General features: G+C 52.5%; 1 protein-coding gene across 1 annotated transcript in view; it reads right to left on the reverse strand.

Moving 5' to 3' along the window:
• The window catches only part of RPS6KA2 (ribosomal protein S6 kinase A2), a 334,507-nt gene that overhangs the window by 283,207 nt on the left and 32,185 nt on the right, over positions 1-19,115 (reverse strand). The gene's annotated exons all lie outside the window — the stretch shown is intronic.

The following is a 19,115-nucleotide window of genomic DNA, read 5'->3' on the forward strand; positions in this document are numbered from 1 at the left end:
TGCTGTAGGCCTCATTTCTCCTCTGTTCTCTGTTCCGAGGCTCAAATCCACTGAAACGTGAGCTGGAGAAAGTGGGCACACGTCTCTTTCACGCTTGACTAGTAACTGTGGCTCAAGGATCAGAAGACAGAGGGGCTGGATTCCCCCCCCCCACGACCTAACCGGCTGTAGGAAGGGAGCCCGTGGGGACCACAGCTCGAGAGAAATCCGCGGCCATCGCACCGCAGCTCACCCGCACTGCCGGCGTGTCTTCACACCGGCGACGGGGCAGGTACCGGCCAGACCTCTAGTTCCTTTATGTCCCTGCCTCTCCATGGTGGATGGAGTTTTACAGACTCCCAGATCCGGTAACACAGAGCATCTGGACACAGAACCCCAGCCCATCAGCGCCCGCATCACCTCCAGGAGCGGCCAAGGCCATGAGCCCCGCGCCACGTCCATCTGTCCTTGCTCTCCGACCCCCAGCTGGACGGTGAACATTGAACGGCAGGAACACGCTTCCTTCTACGTGACTGCTCGTTTCTGCAGCTCCTACACCGGGCTTCGCTGCACACGGCATTAGGGACAAACGTCTGTGGTCTCTCTCCCCCTAGTTTCTCCCTCCTTGGCAAATGTCCCCTTTCCTCCTGTGGGAAGCAGATTCCACGCAGGCTGGTGAAAGTGACCCCACCGCTGCAATCCCCCACCACGGGCAGGGGCGTGACTAGGGCCCCGTCATTTGCTGGGTGCAGTGCCCAGCATGGAACCAAGGCCAGGGAAGGCCTATCCAGGCAGGAGCCACAGGGCCACTTTGCAGATGCTATGGAGTTTGTTGGCCCAGAAATGGGCCTGGGATCAAAGAGGGAAACAGAGTCAGCGTCCTGCTGACAGTTTCAGGACAGCTGGATTCAAAGCTGCCAGAAGCCATCTCTGTTCAATGACAGGAGGAGAAAAACTGCCAGTCTGAGCAGCCAGACAGCTTCAGCCAGTTTGAGCTGGTTTCTGCAACTCGAAAAGGAACCCTAAGGACACGGAAGTGGTGCGTTTACAAATAAATGCCTAATAACGACAAATGGGGGCCCCCAAAGCCCCACAACCCCATGTGTCCACCCACTACCTTTCTCAACTCACAGCCAACCCCCAAAGGAACACCTTCTCGTACGCGATTCACCCTGCAGAGTCTCCTGGCCTGGCCATCTGGAAACCCAGGGACTGTGCACACGGAGCCCGCAATATCTGGCACTCTCCCTGAAAAAGATTTGCTAAATTTTGCATAGCCCTCCTGTAGTCATCGGTCCTCTTTCCGTCTGCTTTTCTTGGTCTCCAGTTTGCAGATAAGATTCAGAGAATGGACAGGGAAACCAGTGATGACTGAAGATGAAGCGACAACTCTCGTCGTTCTGCAGACACACCGGCCCCCGTCGTCCCCTTCTCTCCCTCCGGCTGCCCCCCAGTCGGTCCCTCCACTCCACGGGCAGCCAGACCCAAGCGCGGGCACGTGGGGCAGGGGCTTTTCCAACTGCAGAGTGAAGCCCGGGGTCCTCCTACTCCGGCCCCATCCCTGGGATGCTGGACAGCACAGGGCGCCCTCCCCATCCCACCTCTGCCCGAGCAGGAGAGCTGGGGGCAGGTGTGGAGGAGCCAGAGACGGTAGGGGGCGGACAGGCCGCTCCTCTGGTCCGGCAGGAAGTCCTGCCTCTAAGTCGGCCCCTCTCAGCTCCTCCATCCTTCCCAGCCCCTCCCGTCACATCGCCGCCTCGCTCTCATCACAGTGCCTCTGCGTGATTTCAAGGCCGTCACGCTAGCCCACGAGGCAGAACAAACTAGAGGGGATACGCTGTAAGACCGCTCTCAGAGCAGACTGAACTCCAGGTGTATCTCGTGAAGAGCAAACTGGTCAAACAAACCGGGGCAAGCAAATATCTTGTGCTTTGTGGATTTGAAATAAAATACCAGTGTTTTCTAAGCCAAGGATCAATGACCATTTGGGGAGAACTATGGCTTGAATATCTTCATAAAGCCCCAGAAAGCAGTCATGTGCCACGGGACACGCACGAGGGGCATGTGCTCTGTGTTCACTGCTGGGGTTTCTGGTCTGGGTGGTGAAGCTTCCTTTGATGCTTGAAGGTCTTCTCAATGTCCAGCTTTAAGTATATAAAGCTGACAGTCCAATTTTATAATGTAAGGTCAGGCTCATTCCCAGAGTCCCAGTTTCCTGGAAGACTTTGTGCACAGTCCTTAGATGCTGAGTTTTGACAGGCAAGCAGTTGATTGAATATGCTCTTAATTCCCAAATGAAATTAGTTCATGGGGTTGATTCTTGGAAAGCCAGGGTTTGCCTGGAGGGTCACTGGTGTCCTGAATTCACAAATGTGCACAGAATTGATGGCTGCTAGTCTCGTAGAAAGCTGGGGCTCCCGCTCCGGCCTGGCCCCTCTCCAGCCGGCACTGCTGACCTTCCAGGAGAGGCAGCCGCCGAGGGCTGGCACCCAGGCTGTGGGACAGCAAGCCAGAGTGAGGTTCCAGGCACCAGGCGCTGGGCAAGGCACTCAACCACTGTGCCTGGGTTTCCGTGTTTGCAAAGATGAGGTGAGGTGGCGTTAGGGAGCCCAGAGAAACGAGCTATACATGTTAGACGTCTGGCATGCAGGAGCCTCGAGCAGAGTTGAGCTTGGGGATGAGGCAGGAAGAGGAAGGGGTCCCCCAGGTGGAGCAGTAAAGAGGAGCCCCAAGACAGCCCACCCTGCTCTGAGAGCACTGGCCGTGCGTTTGTGATCCCCAGGAGTCGACCTCCAGGGGCTTGACTAGATCTAAAAAGTTGGCTTAAAGCTCAACATTCAGAAAACTAAGATCATGGCATCCAGTCCCATCATTTCATGGCAAATAGATGGGGAAACAGTGGAAACAGTAGCTGACTTTATTTTGGGGGGCTCCAAAATCAGTGCAGTTGGTGACTGCAGCCATGAAATTAAAAGACACATACTCCTTGGAAGGAAAATTATGACCAACCTAGACAGCATATTAAAAAGCAGAGACATTACTTTGCCAGCAAAGGTCCATCTAGTCAAGGCTATGGTTTTTCCAGTAGTCATGTATGGATGTGAGAGTTGGACTATAAAGAAAGCTGAGCACAGAAGAATTGATGCTTTTGAACTGTGGTGTTGGAGAATACTCTTGACAGTCCCTTGGACTGCAAGGAGATCCAACCAGTCCATCCTAAAGGAAATCAGTCCTGAATATTCATTGGAAGGACTGATGCTGAAGCTGAAATTCCAAGACTTTGGCCACCTGATACGAAGAGTTGACTCACTGGAAAAGACTCTGATGCTGGGAAAGATTGAGGGCAAGAGGAGAAGGGGACGACAGAGGACGAGATGGCTGGGTGGCATCACTGACTCAGTGGACATGAGTTTGGGTGAACTCTGGGAGTTGGTGATGGACAGGGAGGCCTGGTGTGCTGCGGTCCATGGGGTTGCAAAGAGTCGGACACGACTGAGCGACTGAAGTGAACTGAACTGAAAGGTCCTTTATTCCACCTGCCAGCTCATGAGGTGGGAGAGCAGAGCAGAGACAGCAGAGGGCAGCAGAGACACGGGCGTGCAGGGCTGTCCGGCTTGACCCGAAGACCACACTGGACGCCGCCCGAGGCCTACTGCTTATAAAGAAGCCATAGATCAATTTAAGGCTCTGTCATTTGGAAACATTTAGAGATTACCAAAACAGCACCCTGACCCTGTTGGGCTTATCTGGCAGACCCTCTGCTGTACTCAGTCATAAACGTCTTCGGATGGTGGCGGCGTGGACGCCCACCACCGCCCCCACCTCCCACTGCCCTGCCGCGGGGCTGCCACACATGGTCAGTCTGCCCTCCTGTCCGCGCCGCAGCGGCTTCCCCGCCCAACCTTAATTATCCACCAGGGGGCAGCAGAGGACGCAGCCTGGGAGAGGGCCCCGCCCACCCCCCCCCCCCCCCCCACCCCCCCCCACCCCCCCACCGCCCCGGACACGTGTGGCTGGACAGTCTGCTCCGGAGGCCTCACTGATGCGCCCCTGGGAATAAGGCACTGCCTTCACGCGGAGACCGACTGGAGGAAGGCGGGCTTGTTCTCCACAGCCTCCCCTTGCCAGACTCTGCTCTCCCCCTCCCCTGGGGACCCAAAGCTCCAGAGGTCCATGGGCTGTCGGGCTTTTCGGAGACCCCAGTGGGCTAATGCTTCCCTGATGTAGCTCACACAGTAAGAATCCGCCTGAAACACGGGAGACCCAGGTTCGATCCCTGGGTTGGGAAGATCCCCTGGAGGAGGGTATTGCAACCCACTCCAGCATCCTTGCCTGGAGAATCCCATGGACAGAGGAGCCTGGTGGGTTGCAGTCCAGGGGGTCAGACAGAGCCAGACAGGACTGAGCGACTAAGCACGCGCAGTGGGTTCATGGGCGTGTCACAGCCTCAGCCGTCGAGAAGCCCGCCCTCTTCAGTGGGGGCTGGTTTCGGGGCTGCGCCCTGTGTCCTTTCCAGATAAAACGAGCCAAGGCGTGTGTGGCCGGTCCCAGGGGAGGCCACGCCTGTTCCGAACGGGTGCCCCTCCTCGCGGGTCACCTCTCCTTCTCCTTCTCCCCCGTCACCGGGGCCGGGCTGGGCCGTGATAACTTGGAGGAGAACAGCTCAGAGCACATCTCCCCCCAACTAGGCTGCAGATAAAGGCGCCTGAGGACTATCCCACCGCGCACGTTCAGAGGGGACGGGGAGACAGGTGGCCCAGTGAATAAATGAACTGTGAGGAGGAAGGAAGGAGGCGAGAACCCCCAGGGGCTAAAGGGGGGGCCGGGGTGGACCACCACTGGGGAGGGTGCGCACAGCAGGGGATTAAGCATTTAGAACGTCTAATTCGATGGTGTTTACTGCATTCATGGTGTTGGGTAGGGCTTCCCAGGAGGCCCAGTGGTAAAGAATCTGCCTGCAGTCCCTGGGTCGGGAAGATCCCCTGGAGGAGGGCATGGCAACCCACTCCAGTATTCTTGCCTGGAGAATCCCATGGACAGAGGAGCCTGGCGGGCTGCAGTCCACAGGGCGGCAAAGAGTCGGACATGACAGCAATTTAGCATGCAGTGTTGTGTAACCATCACCACTATCTATCCCAAAATAAGTTGATCACTTTGGCAGAAAACCCCGTATACGTTAGGCAGCCGCTCCCCACTCTCCCCCAGCCCCAACCTGGCCCAGGCCCTGGCAATGCAGTCTACACTCTGTCTCTGTGGATGTCCCCTCTGGAAGCTTCTCATCAGGGGAGTCAAAATGCAGATTAAAAACACACCTACTAACATCATTGATAAACACGAACTGTTGAGGGCTGAATCGAGCTCCCTGGGAGACTGAAGCTCTAGCCCTGGTGCCTTAGAAGGTGACTGTGGGGGCCACGTGGTCTTCACAGAGGCGATTATGGCAAATGAGGTCACGCGGCTGCCCAAGTCGCATATCAGGGGAGACTAGGGACGCCTGCCTGCGGACACAGGGAGATGCCAGCCATCTGCAAGGCTGGGAAACACGTCTTAGGAGAAACCATTCTGCCGACACCTTGATCTCGGGCTTCCAGCCTCCAGAACAGAGAGGAACTAACTTTCTGCTTTTCCAGCTGCCCAGTCAAGGCCTTTGTCACAGCGCTTCTAGCTGCCTGAACAGCCTCAGAAGCCAGAGCATTCCTTTGTGGGTCCACCCAGAACAGCCGGGGAACCAGATCAAAATAGCCATAGAGCGTTTAAACAATCGCAGTAATTAGACTTGAAATATAAGCCAACCCCAGACACTGAAGAGTCCGCTGGGTTATTTTATGGACATTTTAACACACTACTTATGCCTTTCTCTGCACCTGCAGAAAATACGCACTTATCTTAAATTGAGACTCTAGTGTCCTCAACATTGCAAAGCAAATCAGTCCAGTGTGGTCAACAAACCCAGGCTGGACCCTTTTCCTGACTCTGAAACGCTCTGTGCCAAGCTGTGGACACAGCTCGGGCAGTAACACATGTGGCCTGTGGCCATCTTGTCCAAATGACAACTGAATCCGAGCAGAACGTCAAGGTCCTCTCCCAACCTTTGCAGACCAGAACTCTGTCCAAAGAAGCAGTATGGCAGACCACAGTTCAGAGGGAACATTAACCATCTCGTTCCTTCCTCTCTGCCTCCGTTTAAGAAGGCCACCAGAATAAAGCGGGACTGGTTCCCAGTCCCGGGGAGCAGGGCCGGCTGCCTTGACCCCCCTCCACCCCCAGCACAGGCTGGGTCCCTCCAGGCCTGATCAGGTCAGAGGAAAGGGGATACACAGCCGAGGCACATCTCAGACCCGCCAGCGCCCCAGCCGTGTGAGCCAGGTCCTTAGGATAAACGTCTGTCCTATCTCACTCAGCCTGTCTGTCTAAGAGACATGGGGTCGATCCCTGGGTCAGGAAGATCCCCTGGAGGAGGGCATGGCAACCCACTCCAGTATCCTTGCCTGGAGAATCCATGGACAGAGGAGCCTGGTGGGCTACAGTCCATGGGGTCACAAAGAGTCGGACACGACTCTGTTTCATTGGTGGGCTACAGTCCATGGGGTCACAAAGAGTCGGACACGACTCTGTTTCATTGGAGAACCCTGACCAGTTCAGGGCCTTTCGTTCATAACGATGGCTCTCACTTCTGAAGACAGGAGAGTCTCCCAGTCCTTGTAATACTGAAACCTTCCCGCTTGATGTAAAGCCTCTCCCTGCCCAGGAAGCAGGGGTGGGACCTGGGCCTTTTCTCTTCGACCCTCCATGTGGCGCCACCCTCGAGGCTGCCTGGGCAGCTCAGCCCAACTCTGGGGGCCTGTGGTCGGAGAAACAGGAATTGCTCTGCTGGTTTCTGGGAGCTATGGCTCTTTTCTCCTACTTACTATTAGGTTGACTGTTTCTAAAGTACACCTTCTGTACACAGTGTTCCAGAAAACATCTGAAGAACAGCAGTTTAGACGCCTGCCTCCCTCGGCCCCCACGGTAACTCCATGAGGCATAAACTCCATGCTTCTTATGACGAGACTAACAAAGGCAGAGGGTTGGGAAGTTTCCCAAAATCGCATGCCTGATAGAGCTGGGATTGAAACTGAAATCCAAAGCCTATGTTCTTACCATTATAATTTGCTTCCAATCATTTTGCTTTTTAAAAGCACTTACGAAAAAGGGGGGGAAAAGCAGTTATGGTTTTACTCCCTCAATCTGGTGTATAAGAGATTTCAGTCACTCAAATGTGTTTTTAGAATGTGTTAGATATTTTGCCAGGAGAAGTCTATCTCTCTTCCCCTTTGTTCAAGAAGGTCAATAATCTGCCCTTATGTTAGTCTGACCTAATAATCTGACCTCAGTTAATAACTGAGCACATAAAAGTTGTCTTGCTTTTTAGCTCTCAGACCAAAAGAATTTTGACCAATGTGACCAGGAAAATATGCAGTTTCTTCCCCAATAATTCCTGATGAGCACTTCGTATGATCTGAGGAAACCAGGATATATACCATCATCACCTGATCCATTCAGCAGCGAGGAAAGCTGATGTCACTGCTAACTTCTCCTTCCCGTGGCGAAGCATCTCCGTTTCTGTCGTTAGTCACTGTGGACCAGGGCTTCCCAGATGGTGCTAGTGGTAAAGAACCCACCTGCCGAACGCAGGAAATGTAAGAGACCCAGGTTCGACCCCTGGGTGGGGGAGGATCCCCTGGAGAAGGGAATGGCCACCTACTCCAGTATTCTTGCCTGGAGAATCTCATGGACAGAGGAGCCTGGTGGGCTACAGTCCATGGGGTCATGACTGAAACATCGTAACACGCATGCACGCGGGCCAGGACAAGACAAGAACATGTGAGTGGCCGTGGGATGCGTTTGCTGACTCCCCCACGCCCCCTGGGGCGGGAGGGCTTGCATTGCTGGGGGTCGTGGGGTGGTCTCCAGCCCCTCTCTAAGCGTGGCTCTCTCTGGCAACCCCCCAGTGAGTCCACGTCCCACCCGCCTGAGCCTGTCCTCCACGTGGCTCTTAGCGCTTCCTGACCTTAGCTGCGCCTCCCCTGATGGAGACCGTCCAGTGTGGGAGGAGGCTGGAGCAGTAACACTGCTGAGCGTGTGTCTGGGGGCACAGCCTGAGGAAGCGAGCGATGGATCAAGCATCTGGCAACTGACACCCAGGCCGGCCTGAGGAGCTTTCCCGGCACAGACTCTTCCAGCGGTCCAGCTAGCGCAGTGTGCCGGTCAGAGCTGGGCACCTGGACCTTCTGAGCTGGGGACCCACGCTCGTGTGCTAGCCACAGGGGCAGCTGTAAAAGTGGGTGCTCAGGACCACGCAGTCACCACAGAGATGCTTCAAGAGAAGGCAGCCCAGTCAGGGGACCTCCCAGTAGCTGCCTGGTCTCGTCAAACGCACCAGGGAGAAGAGCAAACAGCAACACCACTGGCATGTCTTTAATTTTCATTCTAAAGCTCTAATTTTTAATCACACACAGCACTAAACTGAAGACAAAGCTAGAGCTCTCAGTGAAATAAGCTGAGAGCTTTAAGTCTATGTGAAGAAGAACGTGCTCGCTACATTTAACTTCCCAGCGGGGGCAAAACACTGATTCATTGCTTTGGAAAATCAAATTTAAAGAGTAAACAGGGTCTTTCCTGGGAATCCACTCTAAAAAAAAAAAAAAAGAAGAAGAAGAATCCACCTTGATTGCAGAGGACACGGGTTCAATCTCTGATCTGGGAACTAAGATCTCACACGTGTGTGTGCACGCCAAGTCGCTCAGTCATGTCCGACTCTTTGTGACTCTATGGACTGTAGCCCACCAGACTCCTCTGTCCATGGGATTCTCCAGGCAAGAATACTGGAGTGGGTTGCCATGGCCTCCTCCGGGGGATCTTCCCGACACAGGGATCGAAGCCACATCTCTGACTTCTCCTGCGTTGGCAGGCAGGTTCTTTACCACTAGAGCCACCTGGGAAGCTCAACTCAGCCCACCTGCCACATCTACAGAGCTCCCAGGCCACAACCAGCACGTCCATGCGCCGCAAGTCTCCCACAATGCAACAAAGACCCCGAGTACCGCAACCGAGGCTCGATGCAGCCAAATACATAAAATTAAATTTTTTTAAAAAGTAAAGAAAATTTCCCTAGAATTCAGACAAAAAGAATAAAGACATTAAAATAACTGTGGGGAAAAAAGAAACTCTCATGGATCGTTCACGAGATGCAGTGTAGGGTAAAAAGCATTTCAGAAGCAAGAATCAAAGGAAGAGTTGATTAAAACTCCCCGTCTTGGGCTGAAGCCTCCAGTGTTCAGACTAGAAGGTCTCGTTTAGGGCGGGCCCCGGAGGAGACGAGCCACCTGCGGAGACGGAAACGGGAGCGCTCAGGAGGCTTTAGCGGCGAGCTGTCCTCTTGCTGTGCCCTCGGGTGGCAGGAAGAGGGCGAGGGCGTGCTCTGGGGTCTCATTTAAGGGCATTAACCCCACATATGAACCTGGGGCGCTGTCCCTGTCACTCACACGCTGACTTTCCCATCACCTTCTTATATTTAACAATTATCGAATAAAAATATTTTGTTTTAATCAACTGTATACCAAAAATTGCAATAATTCAAAGGAAACGTTAGTCTTGTGGTTACAGAAAACGAAATTTAAAGATCAATTTCAATTTATGAACAGATTTTTTTTTCTGCAAGAATATATAAGGTGATGTGCTCAGTCATGCCCAACTCTCTTTGACCTCATGGACTGTAGCCCTACAGGGTCCTCTGTCCGTGGGATTCTCCAGGCAAGAATACTGGAGTGGGTTGCCATTCCCTTCTCCAATAAGGTGACGAATGGACGACTTTTTATCAAATACCCATGTTTATCACATTAGAATAACATCCTAAGGGACAAGTGGAAGGGAAAGCCGAATTCAAGGATCAAAGAGTCACAAAAATTTATGCCTGTTCAGCAAAAAGCATTTTCATGTATTTTTTAGCAAAATGCTGGTGGGTTATCCAATTGCTACAGTATTTAGATTCCAGGGGAAACATTTCAGAGTGTTACAGTAGCTTTATTTTGAAATGTCAACATGTTTAAATGCTAGAGCACTTCCCCTTTGTAATTAAAAAAGCTTTGATGCAAAAAGGCATTAGCTGCTGGGGGCCCTGCCCCTCACCTGCGCTGAGAAGACCCCTGTGTCTGTTTTGGGGGGCAGGGAAGCAGCCACAGGGATGAGGGGGCGGCTCCCTGTTACAAATCAGGCACTTGTTCTGCTTCTTGCAGTCTGGCAGTCAGTCCCTGGTGAGATGAACTTATTTACATTCTGGAAAACACTGTTTCAATTAGGCCAGCTCCTCGGGAGGTCTAGAAGAATAAGTCAGTTAGTTCTCGGAGTCCCAGATGACAGTGAACCCTGGGGCCATCAGGCCCACAGAGCAGGAGTCCAGGCAGAGAGTCTTCTGTGATTCCGACCCGTCCGTGCCAGCGTCTGCCCTCAGGCGCACAGATCACAGGCCGGGGTGAGATGCAGGTCTGTGACTCGGTCCTTCTCCACGCCCTGGTCCCCTGTCTGGATGAGGTCTTTAAAAGAAGGGGTTGGGGAGGGTATGAAGGAGCTAACCAGCCTAACTGAGCTTGTATGTATCAGTGTGGTGGGCATTCCTTCACTGGAGATGATTTCAAATCCCAAGGGCCTTCACTTTATCGTCTGTCCCAGGGAAGCGATTTTATTTCATGAGAGGCACTGGAAAGGCGAGGCTTCACTCTGCCCTTAACTGCAAAGAACATTTACAATGTAAAGCAACTGACATACGATAAAGGCATAAAATGCCTCATTTTAGCTTTCAAAACAGGAAGAATCCAGAAGGAATGAAACTTGGACTCTACAAAAGGATCTGGATAAATGCCAAGAGTTTAGATACACCAGAAAGGAGAGTGAGAGGGAGCCTTGTCGAGCCCCTCGGGGACTCGGTGTTCCTGCAGAAGAAGACAGGGAAAACGCTGTGAGCCGTGGCACTGCCACTTCCACGAGGGTGTCTCAGAAGTGTTGGCATCAGTTTGGTAATAGCTTACCTGTGTATCTTTAAAGGACGCTAATCATGTGCTTTGAAAGAAATTTAAAGTGTTCAGAAGGATCTGATATGCTCGACTTTTGGAAAGCATAACTGATAGTTATGGATCCAAAGGAAAACCACAGAGGACCCAGAGAAAACAAAAATGAAATAGAAGGGGCTGGCAGAGGGGGGAGTAAAGGGAAAAGAAAGGTTTGTATGACTCCTGACAAAGCGTTTTATTTTTATAATTATTTGAAACTTTTAAGCTCTAAAAATATTTTATATTAAAAATGTTTCACATACACATACACATAATTTTAAATCGATGAGTATATGTGGATGCAAACGTTTACTATTTTGAGAAATCACATTTACATTTATGTCCTATCACTTAACTATATAAACAGTTTATGACTGATTAGAGGGAAATGATTAGGAGGAATAATTAAATAGTCTTAAAGGTGTGCCGTTGCAAAAAGCCAGGGTGGGTGGGGTCAGGGAGATTTTACAAAATATTTTTTAAAATCCCTCCCTAGACCTCAGCAAACACAAAAGAGAAGTGAATGACTTCTGGTCAGTTACAGGGACTCTTATGTTAACTTATTCATGAAAACATACTGGAAAATAGACTACATAATAAAATAGGGCTCAAAATAAGGTAGAAATCTGACACCAGGGCATGGGGGCAGTCCCACAGCAAAGCCACCACCTCCGCTGAGTGACACCAGGTGCCAGGCAGGACGTGGGTGTTTTCAGGTCACCCCTCGGTGGGGAGGGGCTACAGCAGACACCCCCACTCCCAGATGGAGAAACTGAGGCACAAGAATTGGGAGAACTTTCCAGGTGCACCCAGCCCACCAGTGACCCAGAATATTCCCTGGACTAAATTACACTGAAGTTCAACCAGTGGTTGGAAGCTTTACTAAGAAATAGAGAAAATCAGACAAGCTACCTTATTAATAAAAATGAAATAATTGACTCAAGGGTAACCATAAGGTTAAAATGCACTTATAGTTACTACTTTCAAAGTGATCGTCTCTGCGCTCCAGTGACAGACAGTCCATAACATGTTTATAAAATGACAAAATGAGAGCAAGTGAAACAATTTCTAAAGCCTGCATCGATTTTATGTCATTCCTTTTAACCAGTACTCCTTAAACACTGCATCCTAAGTCTGTCTCTTTGACCCTGAGGCTTCGTACAAACTAATTAGCGCCTTAAAAAAAAAAAGAATATCCAGAAAGGAGACCCAGAAATTATTGAGCAGCTTCACTAAATATTCTCCAAAAGGAAAATCAAAAGTATTTGAGAAACAAACTCCCACTGATGACGCGTGCGTGTGGGCATGCTAAATCACTCAGTCGTGTCCAACTCTGTGTGACCCCACGGACTGTAGCCTGTCAGGCTCCTCTGTCCACGGGATTCTCTAGGCAAGAGTCCTGGAGTGGGCTGCCATGCCCTCCTCCAGGGCATCTTCCCAACCCAGGGATCAAACCCAGGTCCTGATGTCTCCTGCATTAGCAGGCCGTTTCTTTACCACTGGTGCCACCTGGGAAGCCTCTGGTGAAGTATATGGGGGCTGTTTTTAAACCCGGGGAGTGTTACCTGGACAGGTTTTAATAAGATGTGTTTGCACGTGCAGCCCAAGTGTAACAAAAGGCAGTGAGTGCTTGGTCACCCACAGTTCACAATGCGCCCCCCCACGCTGAGACGTGGACGGGAGGGCCAAGTGACAGCCTTCTGCTTTGGACATGGTTCTGTTTGGGTGACATCACAGGTATGGGGCCTTAAGCCCTGCTCTCCTGGTCGGTCTGTGAGGTGCCCGACCAGCTGGGGTGTGCTGCCCTTCACCCTGGATCTGGCCACGCTGCAGGTCAGAGACGTGGGGCACAGATGAAAATCCGCTAAGAAGGGAAAGCCTCCTGGGGTGGGTGTCCTGCCCCAGCACAGGGTCCTGGGCCCTCCTGAACCCCAGGAGAACTGGGGCTAAGCGCCAGCACTCACAGAGAAGAAAGGAGGTGCTAAGGGAGCAAGAGAAAGAAGGCCTCTGGTCCTGAGCCCCACACAGCAGGCGCCCCTCAAGGTCTGAGTCACGTGGATCCCAGGGCAGGGGTCATCCCAACAGGTCAGGCAACAAGCCCTGAACCACAGACCCAGCCGGGCCCACCAGGAGCCAAATGCTCCTGCATTGCCTGGATTTCCTTGAAACTGCGTCCCACACTTGGACTTTCCCGGGATCTGGGTCTCGGACCCGCAGGGAGGGGTTCTGCTCCCCTCTGCTGCAGTCACGGCAGAGCGAGAAGCTGGGAGGCGGGGGATGTTTCATTTTCCATAACATCTAGAAAACAGCCTTGAATTTTCCAGCTGCATTTCTAAGCCATCTTCTCAAATTCAAACATTGAAACCCCCATGGGGATGAGCAAACAAGGCTGCAAATTGCTTCTAAGATGTTCGAGGATGACTAAACACAAGGCTGCTGAAAACCGCCTCTGAAACCGCCGCCCATTTCCAGTCTGGGCTTGTGGGTCCCACATTGTGCACACAGGAGCCTCTGAGAATCTTCCTCTTGAAATTCTCTCAGGTTGATGAAGTCTCTGAGGATTTTGGTGATGGTTTTGATCATGCTTCTGATCTCCATAATTGGTTTTCAAGAGTTAAGCGCTACAATGAGAAATATTAAATACGACTAAAACCCAGACAGCATATTAAAAAGCGGGGACGTCTAGTCAAGCCTATGGTTTTCCCAGTGGCCGTGTATGGATGTGAGAGTTGGACTGTGAAGAGGGCTGAGCGCCAAAGAATTGATGCTTTTGAACCGTAGTGTTGGAGAAGACTCTTGAGAGTCCCTTGGACTGCAAGGAGATCCAAACAGTCCATTCTAAAGGAGATCAGTCCTGAATATTCATTGGAAGGACTGATGTTGAAGCTGAAAGTCCAATACTTTGGCCATCTGGTGTGAAGGGCTGACTTATTTGAAAAGCCCTTGATGCTGGGAAAGGTTGAAGGCAGGACGAGAAGGGGACAACAGAAGATGAGATGGTTGGATGGCATCACCGACTCGATGGACATGGGTTTGAGTAAGCTCCTGGAGTTGGTGATGGACAGGGAGGCCTGGCGTGCTGCAATCCATGGGGTCACAGAGTCGGGCACGACTGAGCAACAACCGGAAGATACTACGTGGACATGAAAGTAAGCCAGTGAATAAGCTGCAGCTGGCATAAAGTTTCCCATCTCGAGATAAATTATGACCTCAGAGCTTGATGAAAGGTCCAGGCGTTACTGACAGGATTTTATATTTACATATAAGGATCCTCTATTTGTGTGTTTTGTCCTCTTCTTTGTTATTATTCATTAGTCTTACAAATTCTGTCAAAGATGTAAGCATTCCGTGCACTCCTGTTCTCCGGCGGGGGGGACGCCGAAGCTGCTCTCCCTCTGGCCGTCCGTGATTTGAGCATCTGCACCGACAGGAGGCTGATGTGCGGCTGGGAGGCGAGAAGCGCCCGGTCCTCAGGCTTCCATCAGAGATAACGGACGCAGCGCATGCGCAGGGGCGAACAGTGCGCCAGCCGCCCGGCAGCGGTCTGACCCTTCCCCTCTGCTCCTGAGACCGCGTCCTCATCAACAAGAACAAGAAATGCGCCTCCCTGCTGCAGCGTGGCCGCCGTAAACGCAGCCAGTTTACAGTCTAGTGGATTCTTGGGCCCCGGGTCAGCTGTGTCCGGCACCTCCTGGCTCCCCAGCCTGCCCCACGCGTGAGCGCAGAGCCGCTGGCTGGCCCCGAGCATCACCCGCTTCCTCAGCTGCGCGGCCCACCGCGCACCGTCACAGGGGCACGGCCTGTGGGCTGTGTGCTCGAACCACGGCCTGGGTCCCTTCCTGAATCTAAAACTGGGCTTCCTTCTGTTGCTCGGGGAAATGCACAGAAATCCTGTCTAGCAATTTCATTTCTCCCTGGTCCCATCAAAGGCTCTTTTCCCGAGAGAGCCGCCCCAGCTGCAGTTTGGGGGAGCCCTGTGGTGTCGACTCATCCCCTGCTCAGTCAGGGCCACCTCGGTCAGTGAACCCAGAGGCCCCGGGCTCACCACCCCCAAAGTGTGGGAGTGGTCGCAAGGAGGAAATTAAAATCCAGAGGAGAACTCTGCAGAAATGCATATGAACCGGTGTGAAGCCAGCACTTCCAGACCCGCCCACAGAAGGGCCACACTGACCGGGCACCATGTCACCTGCACAGGATGTGACCCTTCATCTGGAGACACTGATAGCCTCACAGGCTAATTCAGGGGCCCCATGACAGGTAGGGGCTCCCCCGGTGCCTCAGTGGTAAAAACCCGCCTGCCAATGCAGCAGACACAGGAGGCTGGGGTCCAATCCCTGGGCCAGGAAGATCCTCTGGAGGAGGAAATGGCAATCCACTCCAGTATTCTTGCCTGGAGAACCCCACGGACAGAGGAACCTGGCAGGCTACAGTCCTTGGGTTTGCAAAGGGCTGGACATGACTGAGCGCAGCACCACATGACAGGTCAGTAAGGTTGCCCGAGCTGAGTTCTCATAAAAATAAACCACACGTCTCTAATCCAGCTGCAAATACGGTGACAAGAAGTCCTCCTTCACAGCCACCAAAAGCACGACCCCCAGGCCCTGACTGAGCAGAGGGCGCGCAGGCCCAGAGGGGCCCCAGGGCAGGGCTGGGACCCAGGGTCCCGGGCAAGGGTACTCAGTTCCCGTGGCCCCTCTTCCCACTGGAGCGTCGGAACTGAGCCGGGAGGGCACTTCTTCCGCGGCCTGCCCTGCTTTCCCGTCCCCGTTCTGCTGTGTCTCATCGCCAAGCCTCTGGAAGGCACGCCCCGGCCGCTCTCCACGGTGCTGAGCTCAGCAGGCCCTGCTAGGTCTCCGCTGCCTCAGCACCTGGATCCTTCCCTTCCCGAAACCCTCCTCACTCAGGCTTCAGCACCACAAACTCCTCCTCAGCCACACCCAGTATCTCAGAAAACGTCCTCAGCTCTGTCTGCCTTCCACGTGTGGCCACAGCAGGACCTCGCCTTACAACTTCCCTGTCTAACCTTTGCTCTGGTCCAAGCAGTCATGGGCTCTCACGTGGACAAGTGCAGAATTGTCCAACACAGCAGCCAGGGTGACCAGTGGGCACTCGAGGTGCGTGTCACGAGACCCCAGAGGTTTCCACCAGCTGAATCTCAGAGCCCCGTCCTTACCAAGATTCTGGAAGGACCCTCCCCTGCACGCCCCCCACGTCCTCCCCACACTCACTCTGTGCCACCTCCCGGCCACCCCACTGTTTGGTGCTGTCTCTGCACGGCCGGTGCCCTCCTGTCTGCTGAGCCGCTGCCAGGCCCTCGTCCTCCCCACCTTTATTCACGAGGCCCTCCCTGGCCACACTGGCCACACTGGCTCCACTTCTGGCTCCCAGTTCCCTCCCCCATTCTCAGCCCTGGCCACCTTCCACCGACGTGGCGGCCACGTTTGCGCTGGGCTCTCACCTCCAGCTGGAGGCACACTGGACCAGGGCCCAGCTGGTTCCCACTGGGAACACATCCAGTCCTTAGCCACTCTCTCCTCACCCGCTCTGTGGTCTCTGCGCTCCCTCCCTGTAAATCTGTTTCATGTCTAACCCTGTCTCTGGGTCAGCTCTACCCTCTCCTTTCATCAGTGGTTTGGGAAACCTGGATCAACACAGAAGGAACGTAGAGTCAGATTCCTAGCATCACTACAGGTAGTGACAGAGTCACCAAAAATCAAAGAGCTGAAAGTGGAAGATTAAACCATAAGCTTGTGGAAGGTGAACAGAGGAGGAGTAAACGTCTGTGGCTCCAGGATGGATAAAGCGGTTTAAACGAAAAAGATCCCCCAAGGCTTAAACCATAAGGCCGTAAAGGAACGTGGATTTGAAAATAACACCTTTATTATTTTGATCCACTAAAGGACAGAGTTACTGTACAGTGGATATATCAGAACATGAAACAGGTTTTTAACTTACAAGGAACAAACATCAGGAATAAATAAGGACATGGGCTTCCCATGTGGCTCAGCTGGCCAAGAATCCGCCTGCAATGCAGAAGACCTGGGTTCGATCCCTGGGTTGGAAAGATCCCCTGGAGAAGGGAAAGGCTACCCACTCCAGTATCCTGGGCTGGAGAAGTCCATGGACTGTATGTATAGTCCATGGGGTTGCGAAGAGTCAGACATGGATTTCACCGAATCCAAAGAAAAAGACAAAAATTCAAACTCAGAAATGGGCAAACAGTATGAACAAGTGATTCTCAGAAGAGAAAACCCAAGTGGATACCAAGCTTATGATGAAGCTTAAATTGTTATTAATTATAGATGTGCAAGTTAGGTCAACAAGATTCCCCGGTATGCGGCTTGGTGAGGCTGAATGCTGGGCAGTGCCAGCGGTCGTGGAGAGGGCTCTGTGCGTGGCAGGGGTGTGGACGGGCACAGCGCGGTCCAGGTGCTGTCAGTGTCACCCAGGGACGTCCTCTCCACTGGGATTCCACACAAATGTCTAAATATACCTGAAGTTGGTTGTGAAATAAACCAATGTGCCCACCAGCTGTGGGGGTGCTTGTTCAGGGGAAGAAACCTCACACCGTGTGCACGGCGATGACCAACAGATTAGGGGGGAGGGCACACACGTCACCAGGATGGCTGGACTCACTCCAGCACGTGGAATGGGGCATGGTGAGCAGGTACGAGGCTCCCCTTGCTCCCGTTGTAAATGGAGAGAAACAGCCGTGGGAATTTCCCGACGCCTCGTCTCCAGTGTGCACCTACACAGCCCTGATGGGGCCCCAGGGCGTCTGTTAATGGCCCCAGATCAAAACCCACAGTGCCTGGCGCTCATACTGGGGGACGTTTGCACGAACTTTTGACCCCCTAAAAGCAGAACACTCTGAGGATGTACTGAATCAATATTTACTCTAAAATCAATGTTTACTAATTTAGAAAGATAGCTTACATGTTCAAAAATTCTCCTTAATCCTTGGATCAAAGGCAGGCATCCCTTGACTTTTCAAAATAAATCCAGAATAGCAGTTTTGGAAATCTGAATCCAGCCTGCAAGCTACCATTACATCATCAAGCAATGAAAAGTCTTGGCTAATTGTTCTTCTGAATCAAGTTATCATATATATAATTATCATATATATAATTGCTCTCAAAGATTAAAATTCACTTAACAAGAAAATTGCCTGGAACATAATGCAGTCTTTCTTTCTCAGGGGTTCCAAAGTCATCTCTGATATTTCAGTACCTGTTTCAGGATGTTAATTATGAAGCTGAACAATAGTCACCAGTTCACTGTAGACTTTGAATTGTGCAGAGGGAATGTCTTATAAGGGCTTCCTAGGTGGTGCTGGTGGTAAAGAACCTGCTTGCCAATGCAAGAGACACGGGTCCAATCCCTGGGTCAGGAAGATCTCCCGGAGGAGGAAATGGCAACCCACTCCAGTATTCTTGCCTGAAGAACCCCATGGACAGAGGAGCCCAGCGGGCTACAGTCTGTGGGGTTGCAGAGCTGGACACGACTGAGCATGCACACGTTTTATAAACCCTCATCACACTGCATCTTGGAAGATGGGGGGATGAAAGCAGGTCTCAGGGTCTCACAGGGGGCCCCCCACCTGCAGCCCCTGCCCTCCGAGCCCACAGCCCCCTCTGCCTTCAGTTCAAACAGCCCTTTAAGAGAGCTCCCCAAGACAGCATGGTGGAGAGGGGTCCCCAGTTCCTATGATGCCCTGCCAGGCCTGCAGCGTCCTCTGCATCTCTTTTCATGAAGGAAACCCTGACGCCATGTGTGTTTAACACCTGGCCCCCTTGCCATGCTCGATGGTGGACAGGGAGGAGTTCAGGGAACCTGCTCCCAGCAGCCCCTGGGGAGGCACTGCCCCATTCCAGTAGCTGCAACCCCTCGGTTTAGGAACAATTTTAAAGTACAAACTTCAACACCTTCAAAGCCCCCACCCGCCCAGCTGCCTGTTTTCGAGTCGTCTAGTGAGTGAGTGGTTTAACAGCATCACGTGTTTTCTGCCTCTCAGCGCTACCACTGTGCCGAGAAACAGGCCAAGAAGCGTTT

This window comes from Bos javanicus, chromosome 9 (genome assembly GCF_032452875.1).
Source record: "Bos javanicus breed banteng chromosome 9, ARS-OSU_banteng_1.0, whole genome shotgun sequence".
Classification (NCBI taxonomy): Eukaryota; Metazoa; Chordata; class Mammalia; order Artiodactyla; family Bovidae; genus Bos; species Bos javanicus.